Below are 17,075 nucleotides of genomic sequence, written 5' to 3'. Positions count from 1 at the left end.
CGTACAGAGACATGATTGGCCATGTCAGGGTTGGAACAGCTCCCTGCTGAGAGACGTGTTAACTGATGTGTCAGGTATTTGCGTCCTGTCTACGAGCTCACATTAGTTCAGCCCCGTCACCCCCAAGAGCCATCCTAAGTCCAAAAAGACAACCCCCTCTGCAGTGCTTTTATGACATTAGCGATTGTGCCAGCATGCTGTTGGGTCTTTGTGGGCTGCTGCTAGCATTTTGTGAGGAGACAGAATGCCGCCAGGAGCAAACAAATAATGAGAGATTTTTTCTTTTCTTTTTCTGAAGTGTATGTTTACTGGAAGATTAGACTGTCCGCTGTGATCTTGCATATCTCCGTATCTCGCATCAGTGCTGGAATGCACTCTGAATTCAAGCAGTTGTAGCATGCTAAAAAACACTGAGCTTTAAATACTATTATTATTCCCAGAACTTCTCTTTATGAACATTTTGAACTGTCAGAGTTTGGGGTGAATAGACTTTCAATGGAGGGACAGAAATCTTTCAGATTTCATTAAAAATATCTTCATTTGAGTTCTAAAGACGAACGAAAGTCTTATAGGTTTGGAACGACATGAGGGCGAGTAATTGATGACACAATTACATTTTTTTTTGGGAACCAGCCCTTTAAATTTTGCATAAAATTTTATTGAGAAAATATGTTAAGACGTTTCTGGGTATTGCCCATTGAATTTATAGGAAATGCCTTTGTTCTTTCAGTCAATTTACTTCTCAAGTGCAGTTTTCCATTGATGGAGACATACTGTTAAATGAATCTGGAGGAAATTGCCCTAAACCTTATCGCAATGAGGAGAGAGAAGTAATTACTGAGTGAAGCCAGAATAAAATTGCTATCTTACACCAAGCACTACCACAAACTCACATTCTTATTCACAAACAGACACAGTTTCTTGTCAATGTTCGTACTGCAGCTGCTGTGAAAGACTCACTTCCTGTGATTTCATGAAGACAACACTAAATGCTGCCATATGAGCAATTCTGCAGCTCTAGACTCCCACTGGCTGGAATGTTCAGATTTGAGTAGGTCTGAGTATTAATATTCATTTTTCATTTAATTGCTATCTTCATTTTATCGATCCCCATAACGTTTCATAAAGTACAAGGCTGATCTTTTACTCTATGCTTTTTTTAGTGGCTTCGTGAAAACATCTGTACAGCGATTTACTGCACTGCATATGTCACTGCGTTCTGTTGAATTAACTTAAGCAAGTGCATAGTTTAGGTACATTTTTTTTCATAATGTACCATGTTGAAAGGTTCCCTATATTCCCTGACATAATTCAGAGCCATGATGAAAGAATACATATTTGTGAACGCAAGTTTGCAGTTTGCATTGAGTGTGATGTAATAAAACCCCCTCAAAACTATTTTACACCAAAAGCCAATAAACATGGCACTGAAAGTCAGCTTAAAACTTCAATTCAAAAGGTCACAGGGTTTGATTAAACACTCCACATCTATGTTTGTTGACATTTAGGCAAGCCTCCTTAAAGGAAAAGCCTATGAGCTGATGTGAGTTGATGCACTATGGTGACTGAAGATCTAACTAATTCATGCATTGCTTTTAGAAAGTTTTGTGAGGGTTTGAAGTTGAGCTGAAAACAGATATCTGCCTATAAAAGCCTATAATCTGATGTGAGTTGATGCACTATGGTGACTGAAGATCTAACTAATTCATGCATTGCTTTTTTCTGTTACCACCACATTATGACCACACTGTTCAGTAGCAAATAAGTGTTTTTTTGTTGTTGTTTATGGTGTTTTTTTCATCACATCACACAAGGTCAGTTGATATGAGAGACTTGAACAGCAATGGCATTAAAATTAACTCCAATAGCAAAGTAATATGCAAATCAGGCCTCAAAGATCAGAGGAAATTACAGTAGCCAATGACACAAATAGAGCAGAAGCATACCAATGCCATTGTTTTGAACTGCAATCTATGCAAGTAGTGAACTAAGTAAAAAAGAAAAGAATGTTTTATTCTTCAGGCAAAACCCCATGGCAAGAATTATTTAAAGCAGAGCTCATTAGAAAGCCAGCAAAGACGACAAGACAGCTGCAAGGACATCTACTAACACTGAATTTTACTAACACTATTGCTGCTAACGCAGATTTTTCAACTACAGATGTCTTTTTTCCTCTCAGACAAACTCGAATCTGTTCACAGCACCTCCCTGTTCAGCAAATGTGTCTGCAGCAAACAAGCTAACTTGAGGTTTGAAGAAGATAAGTCTACCACCCTCAAGTAAAAGGGCTCCCTTTACTTTGTAACCTCATCACAGCAGCGACAGAAAAAATTGCACACTGGGTGGGTAAGTGATCATCATGATTGCTCCTATAGAGTGTTTCACATTGCTGCCTACCATAGCTAATGCTTACTTGACCACCACAGGCGTAGCACAGTGCAATACCGCATTCATCATGTTGACATTTCATGCCAAGTTATGATATAAAATGCTAGACATACTTAACCGCCATTGTTAAATTAAACAAATGGATTAATGTTGGAGCAGTGGTAAATTGTGTAGTGCATGTTCTCATGGGAACGCAGGTTTGAATCTGGACTGAATCAGGTCCTGATCTCTCCTTATGAAGGTAAAAATTCAGTGAATTAAACTGGATTGATTGCATATTTGGTAAGATGGTTGCGCACATTAATTTTTACATCTGAACATTAACTTGTTAACATTTGTAAGATTTATTCCATCTGAATATTTTTTTGAGGTTAAAAAATTTACTTTTGTTATTGTATAGTAGTGATCTGTGAATTTTCTTGTTGGATATTAGTTTTATGTCTATTTGTTAATTTGTAGACTCCGTAATTCATTGAGATTTGTACAGGGTTATTTATTTGTTTGTTAGTTTGCTTATTTATTATGATGTTGCTGGTGTTTTTATTATTTAATTGAATAATATTATAATTCGTGGAGTTATTATTTAAAGGTGCTGTATGTAATTTTTTCCACTGTACTAAAGCATTCTAATACTATAATAAGTTTGCATACTCGTTTCTCTGAAAAAACAATGCTACAGTCAGTTATTCTACTCTGAAATCTGCATTCCGTGTCGGAATGTGTGTTTGTGTCTGGTCTGTGCGATATCCACGTTGCCAATTTACCCAATTTCAACACCCCAGGTTGCCAGTTGGCGGAAAACACAACTTATTACAGCCATGGAATCGAGCAAACAAACTGGGTTAGAGATCGCAGATTCTACACGACCTAAAAAGCCTCGGCATCCATCTAAAAATCTCTATGAACGGGAACATATTAAAACGCAATAAATAAACTCATAACCATTGTGCAACTCTCCTCGCCTTCAATTGTCAATTGCGCTCGATCCTGTTTGCGCGTCCTCAACCTGGCAACCCGCGTGAGCGTTGAGTCTGAGGAGGAGGGGGCGGGGAACAAGTCTCTCCAATATTTCGAATTTGGACTGCAGTACCTATTTCAACCACTAGCTATAAATATTAAATACTGCACCTTTAATATTTCTGTGATCTTAAAGTACATTTTAAACATTTATTTATCATTACCTATGAGCCAACTGAGTTAAATCTGAATTGCTATTATGTCAATGAATTTCATGAAAAATATATGCTTATATGCATTTCACAGAGTAGTGTAATTCATATGTGTTTCTTTGACTTGGATTCTGTCATTGGAATCAAATTAATTCAAACTAAATACTATATATTCTGTAAAGATGATATAACAGTTGGGAGAATGGAGATACATTTTCCTTATTTATTTTTATTAACTTTTAAATAATATGTTGGATAGCCCTAAATTATTTTTAAATATGCAGTTTAGCAGTAAATGCGCACTCGAGGGGGGCACTTTCATGCTACACTATGTAATGGGACCAATTTTATAGTCAATTGCAGTAATAATGTCAAATTATACCCCCTAATTTCTGTGAAAGAGAGAATATTATGTCAGTTTTCATGAAAAATAAAAACATTTGACACAAATATTCAATCAAGTTTTGAACATTATACACAGTCTTTGTGTGTGTCATGTCTCACAAAGCTCTTAAAGCTGTTCATAGCTGATAGAGGGATTTTAATTGCTTTCCGTGTGTTTAATTAGGTCTGTTTGTTTGGATTCAGCTTTGAGAAGACGAAACAAAAGATAGTGCTGGAATTCAGCAAAGAAATGCCATTTTCTCATGTTTGGGGGGGGTAGTGGATTTGGAATAACATGAGGGAAATTTCTATTAGACTTTCTGTCTATCGCTATCAACCTTTCAAGGGCAAAACTCCCATCGTCAGAGAGCATGGGGGCCGCCAGAGCTGCTGTGTTGTCTTGCTTCCTAACTCTGCATGGAAGAAAACAATAGAGTTCAAAGTCAGCTATCATCCTGGGTGAGTCCCATCCATCATGCAAGAGCACACGTGACGTTCACTTTTCTCCATTTCCTCTTGACTGAGCCCTGTCTGTCTACTGTTTATATTAGATCAAGATCATGCTGAAGATGTAGTTCTCAACTGGTTTTGCTTTAGGTCCTAGATTTTACATCAAGTGGCGATCCAGCATAGTACCAACATTTATTTCGCATACAAAAGAACACAAAGTCTTATTTAAATCAAACACTGAATTTTATTTCCATGAACACATAGGCCCAATAATATGCTAAATTACTACCGTTTTGGCTATTATTAATGCATAAACAACAGCAGTAGTGTGATTTTTATCAGCCTAGCACATAGAACAAACTCTGTATTAGCCATATTACCAAGTGACAAAATTAATTTGACGTCAACAGTAAAATATCTAGTTGATAAGCCTATAAATTTTGATATTTTCACTATGGACATTTATATGGTTACTTGCATTTTATTGTTTGCATTTAGCATTGTTTACCCAACCACTAGCAGTTGAGAATCACAGTGCTATATGGCAGTCCAACACCTACACAGGATGTATTTCCATTTAATGTCAGATTAAATACCCCCCCCCCCTATAACAAAGCACAAAATAATCTTGAAAGAGACCTGAAAAATCAGCTTAATAATTTCCCATTCTGTTGGATATGACAGAAGGACATAAATGTGAATAACAGGAAAATCTACACAGTTTCCCATGTCTGTGTGTCTCCTCACTCTCCCTTTAGCAGGCCACATACACAGCAGGCAGAGGCAACACTGTCTCTTCTTTTTAACTTCAAAACACCTTACTTCAAAAAGAGAAAGCGAGAAAAAAAAGAAGGCATTTCAGGTTATTTCTTTAAAGATGCTGATACGCATCTCTTTTCTGAGTCTCAGTGAGTCTGTCATGTGAAAAATAGAGAGAAGCAGGGGAAGTTTTGCTTTGATATCTGTAATATTCTTTGAAATTTGAGGAAGATAGCAAAAGAGCTTGAGATGGTGCATATTGTTATGTAAATAATGGCCAATCCTCAGAACAACCACATTGTTGTTGTGTACATTTAACTTCACCACAATTGGAAAAAAAAGAATGTGCTAAATATTATTATATCAAAACAGCATGATTGTATGACATGGCTTATAGAAGACATTAATGCTGATTATAAATTTTTGATACAATTGCAGTCTGTTTTTGCTTCACCAAAGCAAAAAGTTCTCAACAAAAAAGCAGCAGATCCTTCATGCTTCACTGAGCAACACAGCATATACTGTTTCATTCCTGACAGAATCAGTGTTTCTGATTCAATTATTCACACACTTGATTCATTCGTGTTTTTAAATGAATCAGTTGAATGAGTGAGGCAATGACTCATTCATTCATTTTGTGCTGTTTTTGACTGAAACAGTTGAATAACTCATTCAATCACTCGTTTTGTTCCAGAATTAAGGAATCAGTGTTTTAGGATGAATCGGTTCTTTTTAAATGAATCTGCCAAACAAATTACTCCCTCATAAAGTCATTTATGTAACTTGCAGAAAGAGTAAAAATGTAACTGTAAAACTGTAGAAGTTCTCACCAAACACTGAATTATATAATATATATTATATAGTATACTGACATCAATTTAGAATGAGAAAAAATGAACTATAAAAAATAGTACGTGTGAGGAAAATTCAGCTGAATTCAGCACACCAATCAATTAAGCAGATAAAATTGCAAAGGGTTTATCCAAGAGAGTAGAAACTTAATGACAACAGAGATTTCTGGCAATTAAGACAATTAGTTCATTTGATTTACATTACTGCAGAGTGTGGATTACTGCAGAGCACAGATGGGCATGCTGAATTGGCTTGGGCAACATGGAGTTGAGTCAAGGAACTTTGACAAACAAATATCTGGCATGAAATCGTCCCTGTTGGCGGGAGAGATAAAGTGAGACAAAATAATTTTGATAGTTAGCTTGTTGTTCTAAGTGAGAATGTTATGTGAGTTCACTTCAAAATGAAAAAAAGCAGCAGTCTATCCCATTAGAGACAAATGTGCAAGCAGCAAGATAAGCGTTTGGCTTATTTGTTAGGCACTGTTGTCATTAAACCCTATTTACAGATGTTTCACCTTCATCGTTCTCACTATATATAATCTCCTAAAGCCTGAACTTCTCATTGCATACATATCTGCAGATTTCCCCATATTGCATCCCTGTTTAATTAATGCTATAGAGAATAAAACTCTAAGCACGCATACTTGGCACTTAGCACGCGTTTGAACTCGGGGTTGGGACTGATCTATATAATGACAAGTAAATGATGGTTCCAGGTCTCTCCACCACGATTCAATGCAAATGCATTCAGAGAGCATATCAACCTCAAAGGACAAGCGTAAACACTTTAAGAGCGTATCGATCTCCCTGTATCACTGGATTTAATAGGCTTTGTGTTTCTGAGCAAATCCTGAAAATTTCTACCTTCATCTTCAAGCCCGTCGAGAACAGGGTTAGATAAACCCGAATCGATGTGACCTAGTACACTCAGATTTTTTTTTAGACCTATATAAGGATGATGATTCTACAGAGTCTGTGGTGTGCTACAGCAGAAGTGATCAGCAGTAAAAACTATAACCTCTTTAAAGCAGTTAAGTGCCTATAAATGTACTGCGGTTGTTCACAAGCTAAAACATCCAATAATGTTGTGTTACAACTCCCCCCAATAAAATCCAGATCTGTGACATTTTTAGAGAACACACACTGACAGACAATAACATCAGTGAGGTGTCTTGATTGCTGTATAACTGTGATTAGAAAACAAGATTTTCCTTGTAAAGTTAGTGAAAACACTATGTCTCACTCCCTAAAAAATGTTTTTCACTGCATGACTAATTTAAAGCCTCACAGCTCCCCTTGACTGGGTGAAAATGAAGATCTGCATCACTTATAATAAACAACCCCACTTGTCAGAAAATTATGTGTAATTTCGCTTGTCTGTGTGTCACAGTTTTCATGTTTTTAAAGTAATTATAGTGTACATTGTAACATGATACTTCCTCTATCCAGCTGTACCTCTGTGCAAAGTGATGGCTGTGAAGAATCAATACGAGCTGCATATCTCAAATAAAATTGCCCTCTAGTGGGATACGCTCACCACTGTAGGTTTTACGTTCTTAGAGATTTATAATGTATTCATTAGCTTTCTAAATATGCTGGGAAATCCTGCCCAGACAGGCGTATATACAAACACATACCCTTGGGAACATGAGCTCATTGGGTTTGTTGTCATGGAATGTTGTGGACTACAGAGCATCAATGACAATCTCCAAGATGAACTACATAGAGTGCTAAAACCTCTTGGATTTTACTATTATAGCACATATTCACACTTCTTTCAATGGTTTTCCTCTGGGATCAATTCTTTCTGGTTCCTTTACTCTGTCAAGGTTGTGGGTGATGTTTTGAAAGAGCTTTTCAACCTCTGCGTCTTGTTAATTTTAGTAACAGTTGTTATTTTCCTTTTGAGCTGCAGACATATCTGTACCTGAACTTTATAGCTGCACTGTCTCATAGAACATTCTAGAGTATAAACTGAATCTTGTTCCATTTAACAACACATAAACTGTTAGCTGATCACAAATTAAAGTAGTGTCATCTTCAGAGGGTGTACATGTTTTTAAGCTGTATTAGAGGACAAAGGGACTAAACTGAATTAATTTCACAATGACATTGTACTAGAGTGATTTGCCATAGAGAGATGCGCTTTTGAAGCCACGCATTATGTTAGACAGATAATGTAAACATTTAACATGTTAACATGAGTTGTCATAATTATGATGTACATTTATGAATTATGAAGTTTTAGTTAATCTGTGACCAAGTGAACAATTAGGAGACACAAACACACTTATGTATGTATTCATGTATATATATATATATATAAATTATTGAAACTTAAAAAAAAAAAGAAGATATTAATCTATTAAATTGATCAAAGGTGACAGTCAGGACTGTTGTTTTGTACATTGTTTTAAAAAAAAATGGCCAGTTTCCACAATAATATTAATCAGTACAACAGTGTCTTGAGCATGGATCATGTGACACTGAAGATGACTACTGAAAATTCAGCTTTGCCATTTTAAAATATATTTAAATATTAAAGTTATTTTAAATTGTAATGACATTTCACAATATTAGTATTTTTTACTGTATTTTTGATCAAATAAATGCAGCCTTGATGAAACAGACTTACCAACCCCAACCGCTTGAATGGTAGTTTTCAATAGTTCCAGTCTTCAGTGTTTCTGTCGGTATACGTGTATTTCAATCCAAAACTGAGATGTGTGATGCAGAATGAACGTTAGATACTCAAGTAACATTGATGACACTGAACCATGAACAGAAAGAAGTGAGGGCTTAAATATACAGACGGAATGATCAACAGAACAAAAAACAGGAGCGTACCTCAATTAGAAACCATGGTAAGCAACTAATTATGAACAAGAACTGGGAAAATGATTCAAACTAAACTAAACTGAACATGACAATGAAACTATTAACAAAACAAGATATGAATGACAGTTACACACACTATATAGCATATAAACAACGCTCATTATAGTATAAATTTCTCTGTTTTCTGTATAGCAAGTTGGTCTTAAGGAACATTTCTAAAGTAGTTTTGCACGAGTCTGGTTGTTTGTTTTGACAGCAGCATGGTTATCAAAAGCCAAAGGGTTTGTCCTTTGCCTTCCCTTCTCTCTGTAATTTGTAGGCATTGCACAAATAGGCCAATTATCTTCATACCCATGATTTCAGCACAACCTTTGACCCCAACCTTCCCAACACCCATTCCCCGCTGTGGGTGACACGCACAAGGGTACGAGGTGACAAGGGAGCAGTTCGACCTGCTAGCACTGCGGTTACAGTCATTAAAAATGTTGTCTTCATCAACATAGACTCATTTGGAGTGCATGGGGTTATTGAAGGATACGAAATGCACAAGCAGATGATGGATGTGCTTTTCCAAATTAAACTTCAGACTTGCAAAAGTTTGAGTCCTTGGTTTACATAATTGGAAAGCAAATGGCAAATTCAGTAGAAAGGCAATGGAAAAGACAATATCCTGACAATGGTTACAGATCATTAAATACTTTGATTAAAATCGCAAAACTGAACAAAACACACCTGTGTAAAAAAAAAAAAAAGGCTGTGATCAAAACATCCCTATAATAATAGCACATTGTTCTCAAGTAGATGAAGAAATTCCAAAAATAAAACATGCAACAAACTTCTTTTCTTTTTAAAACCCCATTGGGATTAAAATGAATTGGGTTTAAATACTCATGGGACAAAGATACTTTGAACATGGTCTCGTGGGAGAATACATGCCATTTTTACTTCCCTGATTGTTCGTAAGATAGTAGAGGTTCAAACATATTCTTTCCATAGCTTTCTGGGCGAATATAAACCAAATCAAGACAACATCAAATAAACAAACAGCAAAGTTTTGCTGAAAAACTTGTGGAAAGGGAACGGGGTATTGGAAAGTGGCTTTGAAGCTGATAAAAGATTGTCATATAAAGAATGTTTATTTTTATCAACTGATAATTTGTTGACTCAGATTATTTCCAGCAAAGCATACTTGCATTCTTAAAATTACCAAAGTTGCCCTACGTTCAGATTATGTGCTTGAATTTGAACTTTCACTGTTATAGTACATTCTTTAGGTGTATTTCCTCTGGTGTTGTTAAATAAGCAACAATTTAGCAACAAGGTACAACTTGAATGTTACCTAAAGTGCTTAGACTTTTTTTTTTTAATCTGACAGCTTCTCTACACCTGTGGCCTTATGGGGGAATGGGGTCAGGGTGGTGGTGGTGGTGGGGGGGAGGTACATCAAACCTCAACATATGCAAACAATTTTGAGTTTTTAGTCTCTTCATATTATGTCTATGATTTCAGAGCATGACGATGTTTATTATCCAGAAGATTATCAATCACTGAGAACGTACTATAATACATTATCACAATGAGGTCATTATGCAAATACATTGTCAATGTACTGCAATATTTTAAAATGAGCTATCAGTTGACAAAACCCCAATTTGAAGCTTATTCTTGCCAAAAATTGCACACTTTGACAGGGAACGCATATATGTTAGCCTACTATCATCTAAAAACAGCAAGAATTAGGTGCTTTGCATTTAAACAAGACAAAAGAAAAATTCATGCAATCATAACCAGACTACTGCAACGGACTCCTTAGCAGGGCTGGACTGGGACAAAAAATCGGCCCGGGCATTTTGGCCCAGACCGGCCCACTATGATCATAAACCCCACCCATCTTTGCACGCCCTTAATTATATGCATACCAACTCCTATTCATTAAAACCACTAATGCCATGTAATGAGTGAGTATAGGAACGAGTGAGAGTTAACAGATGAAATAAGTAAAAATTTGTATAGTTTAAAAATAATAATAGTTATAATATTAATCCAATGACAGTAATTGCCATATTTTGTAAAACAAATGCACTAAAAAATAAAGGACACTTTCATAATTAGTTTTGTACCAATTTCTATACTTGAAAGAGATAAGCACATGATCTTTTATTTTGACGCAAACTGCATCAAGTTTTTATTTTGGCGGAAAACATGGTTTACAAACGCCTCTCATTAGATTTCTAGTGAATTGCGGTTATCGTCAACTATGCAGATGTGGAAATAATCTGTAACTGGGTTATGGGTTCTTACACTCATGACATGGCCTAACGTTAAGTGTTTTGAAAGTAGTTCTGCTTACCGCGGACTCTACACTTTCTCATCTCTCTCCTGATCCTCCTCACTATCATCATCTGCCACTGGAGCTGATGAAGGTCAGAAAACATATATTTTGACACATTTTACAGCGTCTGCTTTAAGGGCCTGGTTCTATTTTTTCACGCTATTTCTCTGCACATTCCTTGCGTTTCTTCTCCATCTTGCTGACTATTTTGACAGATACACACTGACACTGCTGCACGCTCGCTCACTCGTTTAAAGTTGTGATTGGGCCAGCCCAGTGTCAATCAAGAAAAGAACCAAAAAAAAACCTAACACTGACTTTTTTGGACCAATGCATTACACCGGCACAAACTCAGCGCCGCCAATTAAGCAAAACAAAACCAAACGAATGGGCCGCCGATGTACAAATTTTATGGGCCGTTAAAAAAAATAAAAATAATTATGTATATGAGTATGAGATGTATTGGCCCGAAAAGCACGTCGGCCCACCGGGAAAATGCCCGGTATGCCCAATGGCCAGTCCAGCCATGCTCCTTAGCGGCTTTCCCAAAAAGACAATTAGACATCTGCAGTTCACAACATGCTCTGGTGACATTTTGCTCTGATCTCTGAAATCAACCACAAGTAGTACAGTTCATCACTTAAACAGACATGTGACTGAGGACATTCATGTTCCATACAGGGCACACAAAATCCAAACCTTCAAAAAAAATGTTTTCAGACAAACATTTCAACACTTTCCAAAACATTCATCCGTTTTGGTTGCGCACTTGAAAATACTGCTTCGTTTTACTATAATTAATAATAAAGGTCTACATTTTTACTATAAAATATTAAATTATTATGATACTAATTTGTTATGGTAATTCATAAATGTTTGTCAGGAAATTTTGTGCATTCACTGAGAGAAAAACACTTTCTGTACTTCTCTACACTGGAGAAAAACTTGTGGATTTGCATATGTTTACTTAAAATGTCTTTAGAGAGAAGTATTATTTTTCTTATTTTTACCCCAAATAGAGTGTTGTTAGCATTATTGTATACACACGTAGTATAATGTCTGTTTCATTTATAGGCTACTCGTAGCCAGAGGGCGCCCTCGCGCAGAAAGTCCACAAGTGAGATGCAAAGAATTCATAAAACTTATGACGTTTCAGGAAATCCATAACATTATAAGAATAAAGTATATTGAATGCAATGCTAACATAGCCTTTATCACTGTATAGAATACTATAAAAATACAATTTATACCTTATTCTGTGAAATAAAGCCACGTCACAAAATGAAGTTATTATTTTAAACACTCGACTGACGTTGGAGTGAAAACGTCATTAAATGTTCTCTTTTGTTTCTCATGTAAGTTTGGAAAGATGTTGCGTGTTACTTTTTCAAATGCACCACGATCTAAGAGACTCAAAATCAGTGCTTGTAGAGATGAAGCAGCATTTATTGCGAACTGATCTTATGATCACAGTTCTGCGCTTCACCATGAATCACCCAGCCAGGAGCCAACGCATTTCTTACTTATTTCATTAATACGTTGGAATTCCGCCATTTCTGTTAATCGTGCAGCCCTAGATTAACCTCACACGCTAATGTAGGCTAAATGTAGGCTCATCGCACAGACCAATTTTTTTCGTACCAGCGAAATTGCCTATGTGTCGCACAATACCTGCACACACACACACACACACACACACACACACACACACACACACACACACACACATATATATATATATATATATATATATATATATACACTGTTTGAAGAGTTCAGATGCAAAAGCCTCTAAAGTGCCATCTGAAATTTTCTTCTAGAATGATCATTTTTATCAAGCTTGTATATTTAAGTTCAGTAATTTCACTTAAATGGCAATGCAACTTACCTATTAATTGTCATTTAAGTGAAATTACTTATTTATTTAAATTCTACTCCTTATGTGTAGCCTAAATCACTTTGAATTAACGCTGTAAATGTGCTAGCCTTTGCCTCACCTTCGAGTATGTAAGTATGCTGTCATGTCACTGGGTGAAACGACCTAACAGCCTGTTGTTTTCAGTATTTCGCTCACTTTATAGTAGGCTCATCACATTGAGTGACTGCTCTAGGCTGCCTCGGGTCGCACCACGATCGAGCATCTCGGCGGCTGGGCTCACATCCTCAGTCGGCATGAGAGGAAGGACACGGCGGCTGCGGAGAACCGACTGCGCCGCGACAATTACAATTCGCACCAGATATCTACCGACGTAGTCAACAGCACCGGGTTTTTTTTTGACGTCAGACTATCTAGTGAGCTGCCTACCTAGACAGATTTTTTTTGGGCATCATACCGCTTTCGTGCGCGCTCCGGGCAGCATTCATTCACAGTCGCTGTCCACACACACATGTACAGTAGGCTATGTGTGAACGTGCCGAGAAGTTGAAGATGCCACTCTGAATCATTTGTGCTCTTGGATCGACGGTAAGAACACGTATTTATTATGGGGGAATTCAAATAATGTTACCAACTTGATTTTGTTAAGGATAATATAAGGACTCGCACCTATGTAACCTATTCCTATCAATACAATTTACCACATTCTCCGTCGTTTTCACGAGTCTATTGTTGTGTTTCATGCCCAAAGCCTCAAAGTTGTCAGACGTCTTTTCCTCAGCACGCTGTTGACTTCTGGGATATTTTAAGAGAAATAAAAGGTGACTCAACTGGCATAAAGTAAGGACAGATATAACCTGTGTCATATTGCCCCTAAGGCATTGGAAGATTGGTATGGCTAATATGTGAGATTTATTTAGAGAATGGGAACTTAATGGAACGTCGTGGCTCTGTATACCGTTTATTTGTATCTAATTGCACGTTTTACATGCTTGAAAGTGTATTTTCTCTTTGTGGAAACTGAAGGTAGTGTCAGAGAAGTGTTTGCTTCAGTAATGGATGTTTTAGAAGATTTCAGACAAACATCTGGCTGGGAATGATGTGAATGTGGTTTAACAGGGGCTTAACTTCCATGTGGTTTAAGATTTTACTGAATAGATCAGAAGTTGTCACACTGCAGGACCATTTAAAATAAACTATAGTGAAAGCAAAATATTGATGTTGAATTAAAAATAAATTCATGGAGATGTTTTACGTGAACTAGCTAGGCTACCCAATTACAGTCTTAAACTTATAATAAACCCGGCTTTCACGGTAGCCTATCTGTAGGTAATGCCCTAACCCTCAGATCAGTGTCTGTAATACTTTGAGCCTTTTGGACCAGTAGTTCCTCCCCTAGTGGGGTAAATCATTCATTGCAACAGATACAATCATACTGTGAAGGCTTACTATATTTGAGCAAATTCAAGAGATCTCATGTGTCAGGTATTCTTTTTTAAAAGTACAGTCAATGCTTTCAAATTCAGTTATGCTACAAGATGTAAGGTACGCATTTTGACCTTTATATCTTATCATAAAAGCTGAAATGATTATTAAGATATTATGATTTGTCAGTAAACATCAGCACTGTGATAAATGATATCATTAAAGGAAAGGATGGGATTCGCAAGGCTTCTGCAGACTCTCTATTCTGTCCTCAGTACTTTTGACCTGTGGGCAGTATTACCAATTCAGACATAAAGAAGCACTCCGTGCACTTTAGATTGGGAACCAGTGCCCATGTTTAATGCATATCTACCCTAGACTGTTGAATGTGGAGAAGTGGCTCAGAGAGAACATTTCTAATGAGAATAGTAGATGCAGTAAAGCCCTTTTGTGAGAGGAAAAGTCTCAGAGAGACTGAGATTAAATAAAAGAAGGGTTTATATAGGGAGTAAATCCCTCCCTGTATTTTATTTTAGACAGACATATAGCTCACTTTTGTCAAAAAGGTCTATCAAAGTTTCAAAGCCTTTATTAATAGTATACAGTGATGTTGTGTACCAAATTTTATCTTTGTTTTATTTATTTTTTTAGATGATTTTGGATGTGTAACTATAAGTTTTAATGTTCAATATGTGGCATGGAAGTGTGTGGATGGAACTTGTAGGTTATTAATGCCACTGTTACATCCAAAGCCTTTTGAGAAAAAATACTCCATGTATATTTTAGATGCACTTCTGTGTTAAACTCGGGGCCTGTGCTGTACTTTTTGGATTTAAACCTTTAATCATAGCGAATCAGCACATTGAGCTACACAACGATGCTCTCGCTCTTATATATGATTTTCTAAGAGGAAAAGTTGTTTTCAGGAAAGTCTAAAAAACATACGTATATGATTACCTTATAGCAAAGTTCAACGTTAATTGTACCGGTGGGACTCCTGAGGGAGTTTAATAAACTGCTTTTCACACAGTAAGTGGGACCCGCACCAGCACTTGGCATTAGTGTTTCTCGAAAGGCTTAAGCTGCAGCATCCCGCTTATCAACTCATGAGTGTCTTTTCATGAGTGAGTGAGCCAAGTCAGATATAAGGAGCGTGGGTCGGCATTATTCAACAGACAATTACACGCATTAAGAAAGCTAGAATCCCAACATCCAGCCATGATCCTGCTGAGGTAAATGGTAATTAGCTGTCCTATTTTAATCCACTATAGATGTGCTCTGACATGAGGATGCCAGGCTTTGACTGTGGCAGAGGATTAAGGTGCCCGTGAATAAGTAGCAGGTGGAAAAGGTGTGTCAACGTTATCTCACCCTGCTCTCGCGAGTATCCACATTTTTCATCGCTGTTCTAGCACTGACCTCTGATTGGCCACTTCAGTGTTAAGAACGCTCACCTGGAGCAGCTGTTGTCCTGCGACTAAAGGTGCGGTCACACTGGGCTTCGAGCATGCAAATTTGGACATGAATATCGCCAACATGAGATGATGTCACACTATAGGGCTTCTGTTTGAAATAAAAAATATATCACAAATAATTATATAATTATTAATGCTACTACTACTAATTATTATTCATAATTTGAATGAATTATAATTATCAGCAACAGACTATTATGTCATGCTCTAGGGCTTCTGTTTTAAATAAATAATAAATCAAATACTACTACTACTAATAATAATTATTATTATTGTTCTAATATTATTATCCATTTATGACTACCACTGCTAACAATAATTCATATTATAAATTAATGGTAATTAAAAATGGAAAAATATAGCATCTGCTCCACTTTCCTGCAATAATTATCAGCAGGATATGAGGTCATGCTGTAGGACTTCTGTTTTAAATAAATAATAAATCACAAAATATTATATAACTATCTCTCATAATTGCTATTATTATTATTATTAATTCTATAATATTTGAGATTAATAATAAATAAATAATAATAGTAATAAAAATAAAAATATTATTATTTATATGACTACTACTACTCCTACTACTAACAGTAATTCATTATTAACAATGGGAAAATACTGAATCTGCTCTACTTTGTCGCAACATTGCATTTTTTTTAAAGTTATTTTTAGCCTTTTATTTCTTTATTAGATAGTATAGTGTATATGAGACAGGAAGCAATAGGGAGGAGAGAAAGGAGAACACGACAGGCAAAGGAACTCAAGCCGGGACTCAAACTCGGGTCAGCGCTGCCCACAAGGCTATTGCTCATCAAGTTATGAAGAAAATATATAAACAAAAACCTTTGCATTGAGCCAGGAGGTCAGCTTGCGATGTTTGCATCCTGTCATGTTAAAATCTTTTTTTTTTTCTATAAAAATTAACATATCAGAATTCACCAAACACAGACGAGACTTCCTCGCATGAGCTTTCGATTCCGTTCTCCAGCATATGTGTGTAAATGAAAGTGAATGGAGCACAAAGTCCAGTTTGACCGCAACTTTACTTTTACAGATCACAAATGCTGGTTATTACTCAACAAGGCCTTAATTAAACCTTGAACTGTTTTTTCTGTTTAAGAG

General features: G+C 36.5%; 1 protein-coding gene across 1 annotated transcript in view; it reads left to right on the top strand.

Annotated features, from left to right (window-relative positions):
* Positions 1-13,362: 13,362 nt before the first annotated feature.
* The window catches only part of mgat4c (mgat4 family member C), a 118,074-nt gene continuing 114,361 nt past the window's right edge, over positions 13,363-17,075 (top strand). The window contains exon 1 of the mRNA XM_084125228.1: positions 13,363-13,638. The gene's annotated coding sequence lies outside the window, so the exon portion shown is untranslated. The remainder of the gene's footprint in view (positions 13,639-17,075) is intronic.

Source organism: Abramis brama, assembly GCF_963993115.1.
Source record: "Abramis brama genome assembly, chromosome: 9".
Taxonomy (NCBI): Eukaryota; Metazoa; Chordata; class Actinopteri; order Cypriniformes; family Leuciscidae; genus Abramis; species Abramis brama.
This window is presented reverse-complemented; position numbering and strand designations above follow the sequence as displayed.